This window comes from Macrobrachium rosenbergii, chromosome 13, assembly GCF_040412425.1.
Source record: "Macrobrachium rosenbergii isolate ZJJX-2024 chromosome 13, ASM4041242v1, whole genome shotgun sequence".
NCBI lineage: Eukaryota > Metazoa > Arthropoda > Malacostraca > Decapoda > Palaemonidae > Macrobrachium > Macrobrachium rosenbergii.
Window position 1 is genome coordinate 56271181 of NC_089753.1, and position 22507 is coordinate 56293687.

General features: G+C 39.1%; 1 protein-coding gene across 8 annotated transcripts in view; it reads right to left on the reverse strand.

Annotated features, from left to right (window-relative positions):
* The window catches only part of LOC136845342 (protein FAM13A), a 363685-nt gene that overhangs the window by 210316 nt on the left and 130862 nt on the right, over nucleotides 1-22507 (reverse strand). The window lies entirely within an intron of this gene.

A 22507-nucleotide genomic window follows, 5' to 3' on the forward strand; every position in this document is an offset into this window, starting at 1 on the left:
TTTATTACTGCTTGATTTATATTCACTGTCTATCATTAACATTATTTTCCTGTTATTTTTATTAATCTCTATAATTAAGCTTTATGATCATTAATTTAATATAATGTAAAAGTATATTATATATATATATATATATATATATATATATATATATATATATATATATATGTGTGTAATATATGTATGTATTTATGAATGTGTGTATGTATGTAATATAACCAAAATTCTTCTCAAATCTGATATGGGAACCGCGATAAGGGAGTAAATTAAACGTTAACAATCTTAATAATTAACAAAATCTTTAAGCTTTCGCTTAAAAAAATATCATTACATTATGACTTCACAACAGCATGCATTTTAAAAATATACGATGCACATACCTTTAAATGTATCAAAGGTGGAAATATGGATAAACAGATAAACGAAGAAAAATTATCTTTTTTAAAAAGAGGTAAAAGCCTTGGTAGAATGAGAGACAGCTTTTTCACACTTGGCAGAAAAGTGTCGAGGGGAAGAGGTTGAATAAAACCTGAGACGTCGGAGACAATTACGTCGTGCGAGTCCGGTGGTGAACGACCCCTGAGGAGAAAGTTTAGACCACATATTACACCATGTTTATACTAATCCCACGCCCCTCACAAACAACCGATACCTGCGCCGGCTCCTACGCAAATCGCTCCATTCCATTCTCTAGCAGGTTTGCTTATTACAGTTATAACACTGCTGTTTTAGTTTTCTGTAAAAGAAAACTACGGAGATGGCTATTTGTCTGTCCGTCCGCACTTTTTCTGTCCGCCCTCAGATCTTAAAATCTACTGAGGCCAGAGGGCTGCAAACTGGTATGTTGATCATCCACCCTCCAATCATCAAACATACCAAATTGCAGCCCTCTAGCCTCATTAGTTTTTTTTTATTTTATTTAAGGGTAAAGTTAACTATGACCGTGCGTCGGCACCGCAACAACACAAGCCGCCACGGCCGGCTGAGAGTTTCGTGGGCCGTGACTGAGAGTTTCATACAGCATTATGCGCTGTACAGAAAACTCGATTGCACCGAAGAAACTTCGGCTCAATTTTTACTTTTTATCATAAACTTTGTACAGAGACACACCAATGCTATGAAATTAGATTAATCTTCATATTATGAACACATGAGCTCATAAACATAACCTACAAGGCGCATTAGTATGGACTTTTCTTTTTAAACTATACGATATTTTTTTATTCCCTGTTAGCCTATAAGCCACTGTCCCTTTGGCATATGTGACCTCTAAGGGTGTTCAAATTTTGGTTCTCAGCAACTCTTCTGGGATGACGTTGCTAGCCCCATACCTATTTCCTTCCTGGCTGCAACCCATCACAGTCGACTACCTATTAGGTATGTAATTTACTGCTTAGGTCAATAAACATCATTGAATGTTCAGGCGTCTATCATTTCACCTCCCTAAAAGCCCCGATTTTAGGCAATTATCACATAAACCACGATAAGCTAAAAATCATACATTTCGGATTTAATACAAGAAAGAAGCCATCACAAAAAAAAATCCATTCGTTAAACCCCTAAACACATGAAAAGAAAGACAAACTTTAAAAGGTAATTCACGTTGGCCGTTGCTCTCTCCTTCCTTAGTATTCTGCACAAAGCTTCAAAGTGGCATTCCAGAATTATTAAGAAGTAGGTTAATCACACCACAATGGTAAAAATCCGATCTCAATACGATTGGCCGAAGAGATTTTATAAGAACGACCAGAAAATCTCTCTCGGAATTTCTCTGACGTCAGTCTCCCAAAGTTACGGTTTTTCATAAACACTCAGGAATACGAACGTGGGTGAACCAAGGCACTTGACGAATCTCGTACAGACTGACTTTCCCATACACAAGCTGGCTACTGTGTACGCTATTCACTCTACTGCATGTCTTTAGGTAATATCCACAACACGAGAGAGAGAGAGAGAAATAAGCATACCTTAGTTTAAACAGACCACTGAGTTAACTAACAGCTCTCCTAGGGCTGGCCCGAAGGATTAGACTTATTTTTACGTGGCTAGGAACCAATTGGTTATCGAGCAACGGGACCTACAGCTTACTGTGGAATCCGAACAACATTATAGCGAGAAATGAATTTCCATCACCAGAAATAAATTCCTCTAATTCCTCATTAGCCGGCCGGAGAATCGAACTCGGGCCTAGCGAGTGCTAGCCGACAACTCTACCGACTCTCCTGACGAGGAGAGAGAGAGAGAGAGAGAGAGAGAGAGAGAGAGAGAGAGAGAGAGAGAGAGAATGTTAGTATGGATATTAATTTGTAATTGGTTAAGTATGGATATTAACTTGTAATTGGTTAAAAGATTCGACGCTTTATTTCTCCCCCCCCCCCACCCCTCGTCCTCCGAGAGACTAGGCTTTGGAATTCTCATCCTTCGGCGTGAAAACTGGAGTGTGCTACCGACGTCACAATGCAAGTAAAGAGAGTCACGGCCTTGTGACGTCGACAGGAAGCGCGCGTCATAGGAAGGGTATTTACTTGAACAACGTGGAATCCCAAACGCGTAACACTTTATGGTTAATAAACCTGCTTGAAGGTTATAGAATAGACTAGAATACAGAATTTAGGCCAAGGGGCAAGCGCTGGGACCTATGAGGTCATTCAGCGCTGAAAGGGAAACTGAGTCAGTAAGAGGATCTGAAAGGTGTAACAGGAGGAAAACCTCGCAATTGCACTAAAAACAATTTTTAGAAAGGGTGGAAACTCAAATGGAAGAAAAAGAATATGAACGAAGGTACAATAAAATAAATTAGGCAGGTTGCAGCTAAGGGCTGAAGTGACGCTGCACAGACCCGTAAGTAATGCCTACATTGCACCGCGTTAGGTGCACTGACCTAAGCCTAATGAGCCATGTTATCTGCTCGGAGTATAAAGGTAACCATATGCGGTTACGAAATCTGCCTTAACACACAGGTAACCGAATGCAATGATGAAGTCTGCTTGGAGTGTACAGGTAGCCCATATATGATCACTTTCATACAAATCTGCTTGGAGCCCAGAAGTAGCCCTCCATACTCATGAAATCTGCTTGGAGCCACCAATCAGTTCTTCATACTTAATACTTATGAAATCTGCTTGGAGCGCACAAGTACCTCCATACTTATGAAGTCTGCTTGAAGCCATCAAGCAGTTCTTCATACTTATGAAATCTGCTTGGAGCGATAAAGCAGTTCTTCATACTGTACTTATGAAATCTGCTTGGATCCACCAAGCAGGTCTTCATACTTATGAAATCTGCTTGGAGCGATAAGGCAGTTTTTCATACTTATGAAATGTGCTTGGATCCACCAAGCTGTTCTTCATACTTATGAAATCTGCTTGGAGCGATAAACCAGTTCTTCATACTTATGAAATCTGCTTGGAGCGATAAGGCAGTTCTTCATACTTATGAAATGTGCTTGGATCCACCAAGCAGTTCTTCATACTTATGAAATCTGCTTGGAGCGATAAAGCAGTTCTTCATTCTTATGAAATCTGCTTGGAGCGATAAGGCAGTTCTTCATCCTTATGAAATGTGCTTGGATCCACCAAGCGGTTCTTCATACTTATGAAATCTCCTTGGAGCGCATACGTAGCTCTCCATACTTGTGAAATCTGCTTGGAGAACACAAGTACCTCTCCATACTTATGAAATCTGGTCGGAGCGTTAACATCTGGAAGACATCCTCTGTAACGCGCAGGCAAACACAAGGTTGCGCTCCATATAAGAACTTCCAATAAAATATGTCCATCAGAAAATGAACTTGTATTATTCGTTCAATATTAGAGCAGGCATATAAGAGGAAATTTGAAAGGAGAGCCTATAGTAAAAACAAGTGCATTCTGTGAAAAAAACCAACAGCAATACTTCTGTTCAGAGGGCAAAAGCCATCTTCGTATTTTTCAGAATGCAAACCAACCAGGAAGAAAGAACTCGACCCACAGAAATCACAAGACATAGATCAGCTTTTGTGAAGTTCTTTCAGCCTCCCAGTGGCGACAATGGCATCGGAGGGATGATTCATTTCGTAGTTCCTTATTGCTGTCCCCACAAGGTCAACCAGTCAAAAGATAGGGTGATATGACGAACTTTCCCCATTTTTTATTAAGGTTTAGGGTTGCATCAGCTGACCTTATTTCAATGTCCCAAACGAGAGGGTAAATGTGGCTATTAGTTTGCAAGTCAAGCTGTCAAAGGGGCGCACTTGACGCTGCGGGAATTCCCTGTTTTGTTCCTATTGTCGCCAATGCATAGAGCGCACATTGGTATTCCCGTTAGCTAACTTGTCACAAGACTTTTCAACATTATGCAAGAATTTCTACAGAAAATTCCTTCGCGGTATTCCACAGTATTATCTACTTCAATTACAGCAGGTTAAGTTGAAGGACAACCTCAGAATTATTCAGATGACGTGAATGACTTAAAAAGGAGTCTGGTTAACTGTTCACCAACCAGGAAGCAATTTCAAGCCAAAGATGACCAGAACTGGTCCCAGCGACAAAGCCGATTATTATTATTATGATCAGCAAGCCAAAAAGGGCCGACAAGTTACATGGATTATCTAAACACTACATAAATAAAATATGCCTTTCATGACACCGCTAGATGTGTAAACATCAGCTAAACGTCTCAGCTTCGACGAGGCTGCCCATCCTCACTTGGTTCATGAAGGGTGATACAAGGTCGGAGTATGATTCATACTGACGTTCTACAAATACAAAGTCCACTGCACAACTACATAGTTAACGGGAAATTCCAATGGATCCTGACCTTGCATTGTAATCAGAAAGAACTAACTTGCCTCCGGTCAAAAAGTGTAACTACAGTACTCTCTCTCTCTCTCTCTCTCTCTCTCTCTCTCTCTCTCTCTCTCTCTCTCTCTCTCTCTCTCTCTCTCTCTCTCTCATCCAAAAGCACACCTTGATTACGATAATAACTCAAACTGAGATCTGTTAGTATTCGGTTTAACTCAATACTAATGCAACACTAATACGAGAGAGAGAGAGAGAGCGAGAGAGAGAGAGAGAGAGAGAGAGAGAGAGAGAGAGAGAGAGAGAGAGAGAGAGAGAGAGAGAGAGAGAGAGAAATAAGAAGAAATAAACTGGGAAATAAAACTAATTGTTATACTATACTTGATACAAAGCATGATAAATCGAGCTTCTTACCTGACAACGTATGCCACACGAACTCACGTACGAGAGGACTTACCTGAAAGGAAAATTAAGAATATTAATAATAAAAGCATTAGCAAAGAAAAAATAATAAAAATCAATTGATTTTCCAAACTTACATTTACGAATATTACGCCACAAACATCGTGTAATATAAAAGTCACAATACCTTGGGAATAACTTAAAACCAAGGTATAGTGATTTGGACATTAAAAAATATTTGTGCCTTAATATCCGCAAATGTAAAAATGTTCTGCTTGTGTGACAAAAAATTCATATATACATATACAGTATATACATACATATATTTATTAATATATATATATATATAAGTATGTATACATATATATTATATATACACACTGTATATACATGCATACACACGCAACACATATAAATACATATACTTATAATATATATATGTATGTATGTATATAATTAATATGTAAATTTTCATTAATAAAACAGTAATAATGGCGAGAAAAAGTACAGTTATAACGATGCAAATGGTAGAATTCGACAAACATCTCAAAAAGGCTTTGAACTTGTAGTCATCCTACTTAAAGAAAATCTTATTTCGTTAAAAGGAGCAAATTTTCAGAAATGTTAAACCACCGCTGGTCATATAAGTGCAAGGCGTATAATTTACGATTATTACGAAAAGGGCAATCTTGAGGTTTCATTTTGTGAAAAATATGATAATGTGCTCAAAATAAGGTAATTAAAGGGTGGATTACAATAATAATTAAAGTATATTTGTCAATTATCTGATACATTTCATGGGATACAAGGTAACTAAGACCGTGAAAAATAATTGAGGAAGAGTTACATAAACCATTCCGGGAAAGAGACGATTATTGTTTTTAAACTGACGAGACCAAGACACGCATTAAAAACCATCAATGTCATCCTACCGAAGAATTCTACAATTTGCTGTGGGAATGTTTTCATTCTCCACACCCATTTCAAAAACTGTTGCAAGACGGGATATTCTTGATCTCTGCTCCTGCGTCCAGTAGATGCAAAACAGACTAAGGTTTCTAAGAGTGAGATTGTTTGTTTTGTTTGCATGTATGTTCATATATCGTGAGCAGAGTTGGAAAATAGTAGCATGTCAGGCCGGAACAGTCTCGACATGTGAAGAAACCGTATGAGTTAAAATGCTTAAAAAAAGTAGTAGATATGGAAGCAACAGGACGAAGACTAGTATCGAACTGAACTGAACTGAATACAGAATTTTGGCCAAAGGCCAAGCACTGGGACCTAAGAGGTCATTCAGCATTGAAACGGAAATTGACAGTAAAAGGTTTGAAAGGTGTAACAGGAGAAAAACCTCCCAGCTGCACTATGAATCGTAAGGAGAGGGTGGAAAGTAAGATGGAAGAAAGAGAATATGAAAGGAGGTACAGTAAAAGGAACGAAAGGGATTACAGCTAGGGCCGAAGGCAGGCTGCAAAGAACCTAAAGTAATGCCTAAAGTGCACCGCATAAGGTGCACTGACAGCACTAACCCCCTACGGGAGACGAAGATTAGTAGAAAGGGCCAGAAAAATCATGAAAAAGATGGTAAATGTATAGATAAAGGCCACAGATAGAACTCCTGTCACATCCTGCCCCGTAAAGGGAAAAGGTGACTTAGAGACGTTCACAGATTATGAGAAAGATGAAGTTCTCGTGTAAGACATCATTCCTGACCTGGGCTTCTTTGATCTCTCCGAACCTGAGCCAAACAGGTCACAGTCACACAGCAAGAAGGGCACATGTTTTTCTGGGTCATATTTCTATTTGTAATTTAATACTGAGGTTCCGCTGTGAGCTTATTTACGATTGTGTGTTTTCTGTCTCAAAATAAGTATTACGGTATTGCGCTCAAAATAAAAATATTTGTTTTTCGAAATATATTTTATCTATCATCTCTGGTTTTTACGACTGCGTATTTACTTATGTGAATCGGTGTTTCATTACGGGGTTATATGAATTTCTTGGCTTAACGCCAGGGTTTTGACTCCAAATGCCTCTCATACACTAGTTCTCTAAACTATAAACTTGAAAGGAAACCAGTGGAGCTAATCATAAGAGTTCGTATTTTTTATATAAAAACTAATTCTCAACAGTGGGATCCACTCATGTTTGTATCCCTCATCTAACAAAGTGTACAAACTGTGCTAATCTAACCAGAATATAAACACGTGGAAATAAGTGAATAACTTAACTTGTTCCTTCTGAGATATTACTAATGGAAAAAAAAAGCTGACAAAAAATATCAACTAGACAGAACTATTTATATATTTTTGTGGAGTATGGCGTCAACTCTCGGGGGGTTCACTTTCAGTATTTTGATTTTCTGTTAAATACGGTCTGTTATGCTTTGAAGCTTACAGTATTTGCTCTCATTAATGACACCAAAGTGTCACGTTGTATTCTTTATAGCCGCGTTTTGTCTTCAGCGGTATATTCGGTGCGTCAGTTTACTTGCCTTTCCAAGACTGGTAAGTCCGTGTTTCCGAGACCGATTGCCCTTTGGCTACTCATACCACCAACAGTACCCTGTTGACTTTCACGGTTTCAGCAGTGGTCACTTTACCAATGGCCCTTGGCATCCGCTGGCCACCTTTCCAAATATTGACCAAACCCTACGTTGCTCAATTTTACAGATGGGAACACCAATTACATTCAACGCAATATAAAATTAGTCTTAACTCGATTCACAGTTATCGTAAAAATTAGCCCTGTCAGAATAATTTCCGCTTTTTCATCATGGAAATGAGTCATATCTAGTGCCGAATTACTTTTCGTAATTAAAAGATAAAGCTCTTCAATATTTTGAAGTTAGAGGACAGTTGGAAATGCCATTCTTCATATCTCATTCAATCTCTTTTTGGTGAAAACCGTCATAAATTGCCCTATTATTCAGAAATCCTTGGAAGGGCTTGACAAGTATTATTTAAGAATCTCTTGTTTTTCTCACGTTCTTCTTTAGTCTTACGACCTGTGACCTCGCTTGCTTCGCAGCATTCATTGTCATTTTCATCTCACAAAATTGAGCTAGAGAAGAGCTTGTCCCGTTGCTTGGCCTTCTCATTAAGAAAACTCCACTGATTCACTGTTCAGCACTCTGTAATTAATTCTTAGGGTTCTTTTTACCTTCTATATTAAACTGGCCTTATGCTAGCGGGGTCTGCCCGTAATTTTCACCTTCCGACGTCTGTAGCATTTTGTTCAAATTATAATCTCGCATTCAAAAATCAAAGTAATAATAATAATAATAAAAATAAAAATAATAATAATAATAATAATAATAATAATAATAATAATAATAATAATAATAATAATAATAATAATTTGCATGGAATTTTTCAACACATTCTTCCGACCTAGAAACAGAGAATTACCGAAATTAACTGATGATTTTTACGCCTGCTCATTTTTGGCGTTATTTTTCAAATGTTAAAGGACTGAGAGGTGAGAGGAAGTTCTGATTTTACTCTGATATTATCAAAGAGGCACTGAAATGATTTGCCTAATCAAAGGGATGCCAGAAAGGTTTAGTCTTACAAACGGTTTACCAGTAAATTTTCCTTTTCATGGGTAACGGAGTGCTTTAATTCAGCAAAGCAATGGGGTATAGTCAACCCTCTTTGGTCAAGGGTTTTACGAGAAAACTATAATATAGCTAAGCAAAGTGGCATCGTAAATCCTGACAATAGGAAACTAAGGACATGAACACCGGAAACCTTGAGAATGGCAATAGCGAACGAGTATCTAAAATTCGACTAAAAGAAAGTCGATATCGGGATGGTTTACTGCTACAAAACAAAACGATCATCGTTCAACTAGTGTAAAGGAAAGGGTGCAATAAGAAAGCTTTGCTTTACCCAAGCAAAGCGGACATCACAAAGCTTGACTAAATGAAAAGAATACCAGAAAGCTTGCCTACTGCATATACGAGAGATTTTCATTCCGGCAAAGCGAAAGGGTCATATGTTTAAACTTGAAAAGTAGGTACCAGGGCACTGAGCAGCTTCAAGCTAATTGTTGCGAAGACAAAAAATGTCAACTTCGGTATGTTTTCAATGAAAATGTGTTTAAGCTGCCTTCTTTTGAATTTAACAAGACATACTGTCATTCGTCTTGGGCATTCTCTCTCTCTCTCTCTCTCTCTCTCTCTCTCTCTCTCTCTCTCTCTCTCACACACACACACACACACGACATAGGAGTGAAAGGCTTGAGTCAACATCATGCCCCAAAATCGTTTGACCTATTTCTTGAGAGGTTTTCTGTTGATATATAGCATCATCACCATCGCCTCGAACGCCGTGTGACACCAAGGGCCTTTGTGAAATTCCGCCACTTAATTTGATTTTCCATAACTTGTCGATGGACACACATACACACACAAACATACAGTATATGTATGTATATATATATATATATATATATATATATATATATATGTGTGTGTGTGTGTGTGTGTATATATATTTGTGTGTATCGAGACAGACACATACACACATATATATATATGTGTGTGCGTGTGTGTGTGTGTGTGTGAACGTTTCCTTATTGCGTAATGATTAATCCATGGAATGGTTCAATAGGAGCAAGTTGTACTTTTGTATTAGAGAATATATTTTCCCCTCAATAAGTCATCATCCATTTAACTATGACATAGGTCTGTTGAATAGAACTTTGGCATTCTCTCCCTGCTTCTAGTTTTCTTCAATTAATACCCTCTGTTTCTTCAAGAGAGCAGGTCTATTGCCAACCCTTCTACCTCTCCGTACCTTCTTGTAATCTTCGGGGTGTGTTAAAAAACGGCATATATTCAGGATAAACGAAAAGATAGAGGCGTTTACCAGCCTCTGGTATATTTTAACAACCAAAACTCAGCAACTTTCAGTGAAGAAACAAAAACAGATCAAACCATAAAACGCCGACCTCCCTCCTGTCAGTTTTCAGTTGATTTGCACTCAAACACCCAGGCTATAGAGCCCTTATCATCAGCATTCAAGTGGTTTGTTTTGAAGGGTTATCACGCAGCAAGTTGCCAAGCTGAGAGAAGGACACTTGTTAAACACTTGCCTACAGGAGATTTGGTTACAACGATTGCTTTCGATATCGTGAAGACATTTTTATTCCAGCAGAATTTATTATCCATATCTTGTCTGCTGTTTGTTTTTTTTTTTTTTTTTCTAATCGACACAAACATGAGAGTTACAGATAGCGTTTCTCATAAAATCAACAGATATATACAACAGAGATTTAACGCAAAGTGTATAAAATTAAGACAGATACAAAATTAAGATAGATACATAAAACAGAGATTTGACGCAAACTGCACAAAATTAAGATGGATATATTAAATATGGATATAACGCAAAGTATATAAAAGACTATTTCCCAAGGAACATCAAGACAGTCAACATTTGCTAAAAAAAATTCATCATTTATTTAGCCTTGTCGTCAAGAGGGCGTTCGGAGATTAGAAAATTTACCCAATGACCCTATCAGGCAAGGGCACTCGCTCTGCGTGTTATCTCTGGCAGGGGTTTCAACATTCCACTACCGAATGCCCCATTTTTCCCTTTTTTTTTTATCATGTGTTAAATGGGTGAAAAAAAAACAAGAGAGGAACAAGTGGAGAGCAACAATAAATAAATGAAAAAAGTTGGAATTTAAATTTTTTCCGTAAGTCAAGTCAAGTCAGTAAAAAAATAACAACGCCTGGCAACTTGAACATAGTGTCTAATCTTATCTCTTGCGGGCAGAGATGTATCAAGGTAAAGACAAAGACAAATAAAAGGCTTCATAAACGAACTCTGGTCTGCCTTCCTACCTTTCCAAATCTTTCATGCTAAGGCATCTGGTCCCGAAATCTCTCTCAACTCAACAGAAACTGTGCATGTGTGAATTCTCTCGTTATTTTAGACGGGGAATGTCCTCTTGAATGGTGGGTGGATTTAGAAGGCGCAAAACTTTCCAGCTACTTGCAGTTATTGTAAAAGTGAGGTTGCAAGCCTCACTCTTCCGCACCTCTAAGGTTTCCGATACTAGAAAAGCAACACTTATGTCTGCCGTCACTTTCCCTTACCTATCGAAGATTTGTTACAGCTGACCATGACCCAAAGCTCACCGTGCTATCTCGCCGGCCACGGAGGGTCCATTATTATTGTTATTATTATTATATTATTATTATTATTATTATTATTATTATTATTATTATTATTATATTCCCCGGCCACGGAAGGGGGCATTATTATTATTATTATTATTATTATTATTATTATTATTATTATTATTATTATTATTATTATTATTATTATTATTATTATTATTATTATTATTATTATTATTATTATTATTATTATTATTATTATTACATGCGTGAACGTGTACACAAGGCAAACATTTTCAAAGGATGTCTTCAAATATTCTTACTTAACCCCTCGCACCATAGAGCCAATAACATTATAAAGTATATCATCTATATATACAGAGCATATCATCTATATATACAAATTTAAATTCATTTCGATTATAATTTAACTGGATTCTTACATCACTAAAGGCCAGCTCTGACTTTAATAAAAGTCGTCGACACGCAGATCCATGCATTTATTTACCCGTTTACAGACTGTCAATTACAAATTATATCTTTGGGTTTTATAATTAAAATAATACTGATATAAAGATCAATCATGAAGGCCACACTACACGAATGCACACACGCATATATACAGGTATGTGTGGGTGTGGGGTGTGGGGTGTGTGGTGTGTGTGTGTATGTCTGCGTGGGCGTGTGTGTGTTTGTCAACTTTACTCGTGGAATTTTTATGCGTTTAAGATTTAGGACAAATACCCCATTAATATCGAATTCCCATTACCTTGGGAATAACTTAAATCCAAAGGAAATTATATACGACAACTTGCACTACCCTCACTAAAATTCGAACGTATGTCCTTTAGAGTGACAATGCCAATAACTACCTAGCCATGACAAAAACACACACACACACATACAAACCATGCAAGGGTGTACACACACACACTAACTGTATACATACATACATACATACATACATACATATATACATATGTAAATTTGTATATACATAGCAATGCAAAACCAAATTCAGATGAGCAACCTAACGCCCTATTCTATCCCAGTATGAAAGAAAGAAACCAAAAAGAGATCGGGCTTACTCGAAAAATGGAAATAGCGATAGAGTTCCACAGTCAGGCCGTACAGGGAAAGAAGTAATCACCAAACAATTCAATCCACGGACTACCGACTCCTATTCATGACAACCACAGCCCCAAGGTCTACGCCCTGTGGGAGAAGTACGCTGCCAGTGCACCTCACGTGCTGCAAAGTAGGCATTACTTAAGGTTCTTTGCAGCGTCCCTTCGGCCCCTAGCTGCAACCCCTTTCATTCCTTTTACTGCACCTCCGTTCATATTCTCTTTCTTCCATCTCCTAACATCTCCACCCTCTCCTAACATTTCTTTCATAGTGCAACTGCGAGATTTTCCTTCTGTTACACCTCTCAAACCTTCTTTACTCTCAATTTCCCTTTCAGCAATGTATGACCTCATAGGTCCCAAGGCTTCGCCTTTGGCGTTAATTTTATATTACAATTCCAATTCCAAGGTCTGCGCTATTGCGATGAAGAAAGGTTAAGTATACCTTAGTTTAACCAGACCACTGAGCTGATTAACAGCTCTCCTAGGGCTGGCCCGAAGAATTAGATTTATTTTACGTGGCTAAGAACCAACTGGTTACCTAGCAACGGGACCTACAGCTTATTGTGGAATCCGAACCACATTATAGCGAGAAATGAATTTCTATCACTAGAAATCAATTCCTCTTATTCTTCATTGGCCGGTCGGAGATTCGAACTTGAGGCCAGCAGAGTGCTGGCTGAGAACGGAACCCACCCGCCCAACAAGGAACTGCTATAGCGATGAAATGAATTCGTTCATCTAGCGAACAGACAACACGACAAGAAGCAACAATGCTATCAGAAAAAACATTTCCTACCTTAACTTTAAAACATTACGGGAAATTACTTATATACCAAACATAAAAGCAGAAACGAGAGCATTTCACTGTGCAATACAATACTAACATCGCACCAGTACGGGACCCGCCTCTCATGAGAAATGGATTATCTCTGTATTTAGGCTTTCCTCTTTCTCACGACCGCACACCTGTGCTTTCATTTGCGTCCATTTCTTTAGGCATCTTCCCACGTACCCGTATAACTTCTCGGATCGCCCCCCCCAAAAAAAAATTTTCACTTCTCCTTAATGAGCAAACCTTCAGAATCAGACATATGAGTCTAGAGGTGTGACTTGAATAGTAATGATCTTGACGACAAATTTGGCACACAAGTATCGGACCAAGATCTCCTTATCGGGTCTCACTGAGGCTTACTTCCACGCTACTTGCACCAGACTCCTAAGGGCTGCTACAAGTTGCTAAGCTTAATTTTTTGGAAAGGATGAGGTCATTAGCCCCATATGGCCCAAAGGTGGTCTGGTCCCACAAAAAGTAGTCAGCACGGAAAGCAAGATTGACAAAAACACGTGACATCTAAGAGCTCGACCCTTCTGACGTCATGCCCAGTATCAATCAGCATTCCGTTCACATGTCACCAGTTGAATCATTGGCACTTCAACTAACATCCTTGCTCCTGACGTCAATCGGAAACTCTTTTAACTATAACAGCATCCGCGGACTGTTAAGAAGTTGCGTTTGCAACACAGCTGTCCTTGAATACAGATGAGGCCTAGGCACACGGACCACAGGTACAACACATCTCGATTAAAATAGAAAGAGTTTCCATGACATCTGATGTTGAAACTCCTGGTTAAGCTCAATCAATCAGTCAAGAACAGCATGCAAAATCTATCATGGCCAATACCAATTCCACAATAAAATCGACGAAATCAATAAAATACAAAATAAATACAGAAACTTAATACACAACAAAGTGTTCTTTAAACTGTTTGATTAATGGCAAAAAAAAAATGTGTATGTGCTCTTTTGCAACTTAGGTACAATTGTCCTGATAGCTGTATCAACAATACAAATGCTCCTAAATTATCAACAAAGTACTGAAGAGAATATCTTAGTTTTAAGGGCAATCCAATAAACAATATCAGGAAAAAACTGCATGGAACAGAGACCTCTTCAGTGACACTCTGCTCAAGAGCAGGTAAACGCTTCACTCTCTTGGCAAGAGAAGCTGGCGTCGAGACAAGAGAACTGTGACACTGCCCTACGAACACATGAATAATTGGCTCACCGAACAACACCACAGGTGTGCGAAGACGCATCTCGAAGAACGAACAAGTCATCACGTCCTGACACTCTGAGGAAGTCGTCACGTACCATGAACTCGAAATTTACTTTCTCTGAAGAGGATAAGCGCCCACCTTGACTACAACAGACCACACTACCTTACAGTCTTCTGGGAAGCTTCCTTAGCACCCTAGCCATGGAAGCACGCAGAGACCATTTACGGCAACAAGCCTTCCATCCCAACCAGGAGACATTACTAGAGGAGCATTCATGATACTCCTGTATAGGCCCAACCAGTATACGCATATCTGGCAGACACGAAAGTCCACAATGAAATAACTAAACAAAACAGAAATACTGCGACAGACCTCCTATATTCCAAATATAAAAATAGAGACAAATTCATCACCATGAGGACAAAATCATGAGAAGCAGCACAAACTCATAACAAGTGTTGACGTCAGAGCATCCGCCATACGCGAACTTTTTAAAATTCAAATACAGGTAAGCATCCAGCCTGCGTGCTGGTTGGATGACACCAGCCAATCAAAATTCGCCTTACACTCAAGTCGACTAAACGGTCTGGCATTCTGCCATGGGTTTCCAACCTACAATCTGGACAAAAATTTAATTTTTCACTAAATATAAACTGCAGAAGACAAAGCTAAAAGTGCTACAATAAGACACCTTTATTGCTTGAATATGTAATTGTCAATCTAGCAAGCACGACTGTACAATAACTGTCAACCTAGCAACCATGACAGTACAACTCTGAACATGTCATCATGATGTACACACCATGGCCCTCTATTACATGAGGTCTAAGTGTTCTGAGAACTCGCTTTTACGAAAATTCTAAATATGTAAGAAAATGTGGACAGCTATATTTATTGCAATACCTTTCTACTAAGATAAATAATAAACCAATCAATCAACGTAACGAAAAAATGAGTAGCTTCAAGACACTTCCATTCTTATTATCATTCCATTTATAAAATCTGTGAATTTGCGCTAGATATAGAATTCACCAGCAATGCAAAAGCAATATACTGTATAGCTAAAAGAGCACTGCAGATCGACAAATAAAAAGAAATTCTTTCGACATTTTTATTCACACATACAAAATAAAGACGAGAAAAAGGGGGAGATAGCTCTATCCATGAATATGAGACCAAAACGACCATCTTATACGGCACACCACACGACATCAGAAGAAAAATCCACAGAGCTCGGACCCCATTCTAACCGAGTTCGAAAAGGTCAGGAAATGTTCCATGAGAAGCCATGGACAATACGCTTTTGTACTTTACTCTGAGGTGCGTATGGTGGCACCGCCCAGAGTGCGAGTTGACGTTGCTAAGAAACGCGCTGACTACCGGTGAGAGGACCCCTTCGCAACGTCACTCGTACAGCACAGCAGTTTTTATGTGACAAGGTAATGAGTGCATTTGTTAACATTAATTTCCCTCCACAGACCTTAAATTTGACCACTTTTACCGTTCGGTGAACTGACTGATTGCATCCGAAAGCCTAGGAAAATCGATGCATAAAATTTAGGCTTAAAAGGGAGCAAAAGTTCTAAACTAAAAACTGTTCATTTATACAAACGTTACAAGTGCTTTTTTTCTTGCCGCATTTTGCAGACCAGTTACTGCAGCTTTTCTGCCTTTTTCTTTTTATCGAAGTTGTCTGTATATCTTAAATTGGAAAATTACGAAGCACGAGGCGGCTAAATTTAAAAACACTCAAGTCACTGGATAAATTCCACCATGACATGAAATACCAGGCCAGAACAAACTAAAGATAACTTGACTGTCTCACTCGTATTCTGTTTATCATGATGAGATAAGGCAAAACCACATTTCCAAATCTCCTGAGCTTCCATATAATCATCGTGATGCGATAACGAAAATCAGGTGACAACCACTAACAGATCCGGGGGGGGGGGCACCTGGGCACGTGGCCCCCCCAATGAAAAGTAATGATAAAATAATAATATTGAAGATTTAGATAATAATAACACAAATAAGAAATATCAAAATGGGAAAAAATACAAAATTCGATTTAAGAAGTGTGTGTGTGTGTGTGTGTGTGTGTGTAATATGAAAATTGGTGCCCCGGCCGCCACCACCATCAAAAGTAATGATAAAATAATAATATTGAAGACTTAGATAATAATAACGCAAATAAGAAATATCAAAATGGGAAAAAAATAAAAAAATTCGATTTAAGAAGTGTGTGTGTTTGTGTGCGTGTGTGTAATATGAAAATTGGTGCCCCGCCCCCCCCCAACAACTGAAATTTTTCTGGATCCGCTAGTGGTAACAAAAACAACAAAAAATAGCAATGACGGAGTAATGCCATTTACACCTAGCGATGAGTAATTAGTAAAAGCCCCGTCGTCCAAGATTTCATTCCCGAAATAGAGCTACGTCTCTATTTGTAGAGCGGGCGAGAGCTATTTCGAGAGACGCAGCATCCGAGCCAGATTTATTAATAACGAAATGCCTCCACTTTAAGATATGACTTTCCTTCCGGTAGCGCTACACCGGATGAGTGACTAGACCACAAGGTCATTCAGAGCCGTCATGAAAAGTCATGAAGTGACGATGATTGATTTCTTTAAGTAATCTGGCGTAATAAATTACGTTAAAACTAAATACGAAATAGTTGTAATGATTACAACCCGAGAGAGAGAGAGAGAGAGAGAGAGAGAGAGAGAGAGAGAGAGAGAGAGAGAGAGAGAGAGAGAGAGAGAGAGAGAGAGAGTATTAATTTTCTGACATGCTTTCTGGCGTCATCATTACAGGACTTTGTTGTAATTTATCAAGTTGGCGGCGACAGCCTGAGCTCTTGCTATGCGCGCAGCCCGTAAATTACTGTGCTACTGACACCGTAATATGGGAGACTCTGATGTACCGCATAATATGTACAGAATTAGAGTACCGTCAATCTATAGCTCTTATTAATGAAAAAAAAAATCTACAAGGCAGCCGGGAAATTAGCATCTCTTGTTCATGACGTTTAAAAACACGTACTTCCGAATATGTGTACCTGCAAGCAAGTATCACACGATGAATTAAAAACTAATAAGAGCAAAACTGCAAATTTATGTTCAACTAACAATCACCAAACCCAAAAGAAAAAAGGATTTCCTAAGCCACTATTCCCTTATGCAGTTTTTTTTTTATCACACTACCTGGCTACACGTTTGAATCGCTGGTAACTGGAGCACCAATGCAGCGATGGCAAACCCCAAATTAAACTCTTCGGCATTGACCCTACACTTCACTCACGTTTACAAACAAGCGCACCAATCGACGTTTGTCATGTTCTTTGAAGTGTGTGGACGTCACGAGACACATTACTGCACTAACCTTAAAATAAGGTCAATAAAGATACAATAGAGTACTTAATAAATGATAACAACTTCATAAAACGAGACACTATCACAAAATTAATTACTATCATCATCTTGGTGCCGATGTTCTGCGACGCCAAACATATGTCAAGTTCCCGCTTGGGGACTTTTTAATGGCTCTCCGACCACTCCCTCGCTCTATTTCAATCTCAATTAAAATTAAGAACCACATATATGCTGCTTTTCACTCGAGAAATATTAGCTAATTACCTGACCCCCGTTCAAAGTAAACTTGCAACTCATAAACTCGAAGGAATTCAAGAAACCCTATCGGCGTCAACCATTTGCAAAACCCAAGGTAAGCAATATTAGCACTGATTACCTGACCCTCGTTAAAAGTAAACTTTGCAACTCATAAAATTAAAGGAATTCAAGAAACCCTATTGACCCCAGCCATTTGCAAAACCCAAGGTAAGCAGCCAGAGCCAATTGCAAGGGTATGAAATGTTCTACCTGCACATCTAACTTAGATTCACTTCACTGACGCGGAAAGGTACATCACACCTGTTATTTGTTCCAGAATTAGTTGTCCTTCTAGTCTTTATTTCTATTAGTCTACGTATAAGACCATTTGTTTGCTGTTCGATCATTTTCTGTGTGAAAGACTCCGCATGTTGAATAACACTGAAAATTACATCTGCATTCCAAACGAAGCATATCCTTAATGCGCCAATTCTTTTTGCAGTAATTAGTTTTATTATTGATCAAGACCTTTCCCCCCCTCTTGTCAAATATCTTCGATCTCACATTACACCCTCATACTTTCCTCATAAAAGAAGGACTCGAGATAATAAGAGTTTCTTACGATAACAGATGATAAGTGTGGCTTATTAATACGTCTGGTGCCAAAAAGTACTTGAAACTGTGATGACCTGTCAGTTCTAGACGTCTTTTGAGGAAAATCTGAGAAAATCCCAATGTCATCCTGGCTGGGATTTCTCATTTGTTGATATCTTTGCATATCTTGCGATTCAAGGTTGCATTTGTCATAAAAGCTCTTGGGAGGAGAGTGCTGTGAAATGATGCAGGCGTATTCCACAGTACGCATGGGGGTACCAGCCTCGTAAAAAAAAATAAATATATAAATAAATAAATACAAAATATATAAATAAATACTTAACTAATCTACAAACCTTTCTACAGCCTTAGGACCCAACATAACGAAGAATTCCACAGCGGCTTTTATTTATAAAAAGGCGCCTCATTCATTACTGCGACTTGAGTATCTTACTCTCACTCTTACAAAAATAAAATATCAAATATGAAATAAATGTAAAAAAAAAATTACCATTTACGAAATCTCATTTGGCCTTTTCCACGCTACTCTTGTCAATGTCGTATCCGAAATACTTCAGGTTAATTAACTTCCCTCTCTCTTTTCGCTCTCGCAGTCTTTTCCATGCAGGCATTTCCTAAAGGCATCATCTCCCAAAACTCCCAGGATTTTTATTTCTTCCTCTCCTTTCTGTCCCCAGACAAAGATTTTCTTTCCGTCTTTTATTCCTCTCGTCCAATTTTTTCTCTCATTTTTAGCTTTCTGCAAAAGAAAACTATTGTGCCAGCTTTGTCTGTGCGTCCGCACTTTCTTCTGTCCGCACTTTTTCTGTCCGCCCTCAGATCTTAAAAGCTACTGAGGCTAGAGGGCTGCAAACTAGTATGTTGAGCATCCACACTCCATTCATCAAACATACCAAATTGCAGCCCTCTAGCCTCAGTAGTTTTTATTTTATTTAAGATTGAAGTTGGCCATAATCGTGCATCCGGGCCGTGGTTGAAATTTTATGGGACGCGGCTCATACAGCATTATACCTCGACCACCGAATGTTAGATCTATTTTTGGTGGCCTTGGTTATACGATGTACAGAAAACTCGATTGCGTCGAAGAAACGTTGGCGCACTTTTTACTTGTTCTTTCTACCTCTCGTCCAAGTTTTTTCATTATTACTCAGATTCGTTTTCTTCCTACCTATCATCCAAGATTTTCCTTTTTCGAACTCTTTTCGTTAATTTTCTCTCGTCCAATATTTTTCCTTTCCTCCATTCTTTTCTTTATTTTCTGCCTCCTCCTCTCGCCTAAATGCTTTTCCGGTCGAACATGGAACTGACGCTTCCTTCCCAGAACTAATTAGCAGAGTCCCGAAGGCCATCCTTAAGAGGTCTGGAGTATCCTGGTGAATGGTCCAACACCCTGAGCCTCCCCTCCCCTCCCCCTTATTCTCCCCTCTCCGCTCACCTAGTCTCTCTCTCTCTCTCTCTCTCTCTCTCTCTCTCTCTCTCTCTCTCTCTCCTCATCTAGCCTTGTTCTCCATTCCACTCTACTTGTCTCGTTTTACTTTGTTTTTGTTCCTTTTGTTCTATTTTATTATCGTCGGTTTCGTTGTGTTGGGATTCTCTCTATAAATAACCCTCTTGGGTTTTTAATCTCGTAGCGCCCAATATAGCGGTGAAATTATGCTTTTCATTACGAGAGAGAGAGAGAGAGAATCATCATTGTAACAAGACACGATGGCCAGTAGCAACTACATAATTATCTGGAAACCGTTAACAGTATCGCCACTATTCATATTATTTGCCTCATATGCTACACAAACTAGTTGTCACAGACAACAAATAAATTATGTTAATAAGTCCACATTCCATGCAATAATCTTCATATCTAACAACTGGTCCTGACAAGCAGAATAGTTTTACCATAAACTAACGTCAATGGATAGGATAAGATAGGAATATAAGATTTAAGCCAAAGGCCAGGCGCTGGAACCTATGAGGTCATTCAGCGCTGACAGGGAAACTGAGAGTAAAGGAGGTTTGAAAGGTGTAACAGGATGAAAACCTTCTCACTTGCACTACGAAACAACTGTTAGGGGTGGGTGGAAAGTATGATGGAAGAAGAGAATATGAACGGAGGTACAGTCAAAGCAATGAAAGAGGTTGCAGTTAGGGCCGAAGGGTCGCTGCAAAGAACCTTGAGTAATGCCTACAGTGCACTACCTCCCTACGGAGACTAACTTCAATGAGAATCGGGTATGCGAAATGCTGCAAAAGTTTTGCTTCTAGAATTTGTAACTAATTTCATTACGCAGGCGCGTCGAAAGGAAAGCGCAGTCGTGGACGCGTTATTCGAGATAATAGTCGACTGCTAGCCGCATATAGGTGCGACATCGTGCTGCATTTACGTGCGACATAGTGTGAAAGGGCCTTAGGCGGCAGGAGGGAATGCCAATTTGTCCCAGCAGATGGTACAGGTCCCCTGTCCTGATTTCTCTTGCCGCACGTGGAGGAGGGTCACCTTCAATAAAGGTCTAGTTAGCCCATGGCAACTACCCGCTTCTATGGACCTGGCAAAGACGTGTGCGCCAAAGGTCTAGATATGATAGCCGTTAGCTCAGAAGAGGGACACGAACAACTACTTCATTCAGCCGAAGAGAACCCAAACCCACTACTATGATCTACACACCGACGGTCTATAACAATCGAGCTCGCAGGGACAAACACACACACACACACACACACACACACACACAAACAAGTAAAATATGACCCGAAGTTTCTTTGGCGCAATCAAGTTTTCTGTACAGCATATAATCCTGTATGAAACTCTCGATGTGCTGCAGTATGAAACTCTCAGCCAAGACCTGGCAGCACTCAGTTGCTCCCCAGATACGGCCAAGTGAAGATACGGTGCCAGACGCACGATCCAAGGCTAACCTTCAATAAAATAAAAACTACTGAGGCTAGAGGGCTGCAATTTGGTATGGTTGATGATTGGACGGTGGATGATCAACATACCAATTTGCAGCCCCCTAGCCTCAGTACTTTTTAAGATCTGAAGGCGGACAGAAAAAGTGCGGACAGACAGACAAAGCCATCTCAATAGTTTTCTTTTACAGAAAACTACAAATCGAAGAGTAAAACACTCGAATATGCCATACAAATGATTTTGAGAGCTCCAATGTTCTTGTATTTCCATCCGTTAGAGAGGGGATTCTTTAGTTCCTCCTCCCTTGCACCGGTTTTGGTCAAAGGCCCTCCTCTGAGTTGATGACAAAAACCATACACACTTTATAAGAAATGCCGCCTAAAGAGATGTTTATTTCTAATTCACAATTTTCCCTTCTCCAGACACACACCTTTCTGTTTTTACTCCTCCAAGGAGCCTAAATAATCTAAAAGTACATTACTTACGACAGCTTTCGGTAGGATTTCCTGTTCAACTCATTTTGTGTTTGCAACACATAGTACAATCGGCGATTTGGATTAAACGTTTAAAGGTCTGTGATAATAAAAATAATGGTAATTGCTAACTCCCTTTCCATTTTACTTTTCTACTCACATGTCTAGAAAAGGTCAGTAGGTCGACAGACCCATCGGTCCCTACACTTAAAAATGTGCCTCAAATGTATGGGGTAGTGTGTGAATAATTATATATAAAAATGATAAAATTAAGTGATAAAGTAAAGAAAGGTTTTCCGGTGTCGTAGCCCTTTAAAAGCTTTTGGGGCACTCGACGCAAGTAAAACCTACCAATCAAATAATGATGCCCGCAAATCAAAGAACCGCGGAATCCACAAAGAGCTGAGA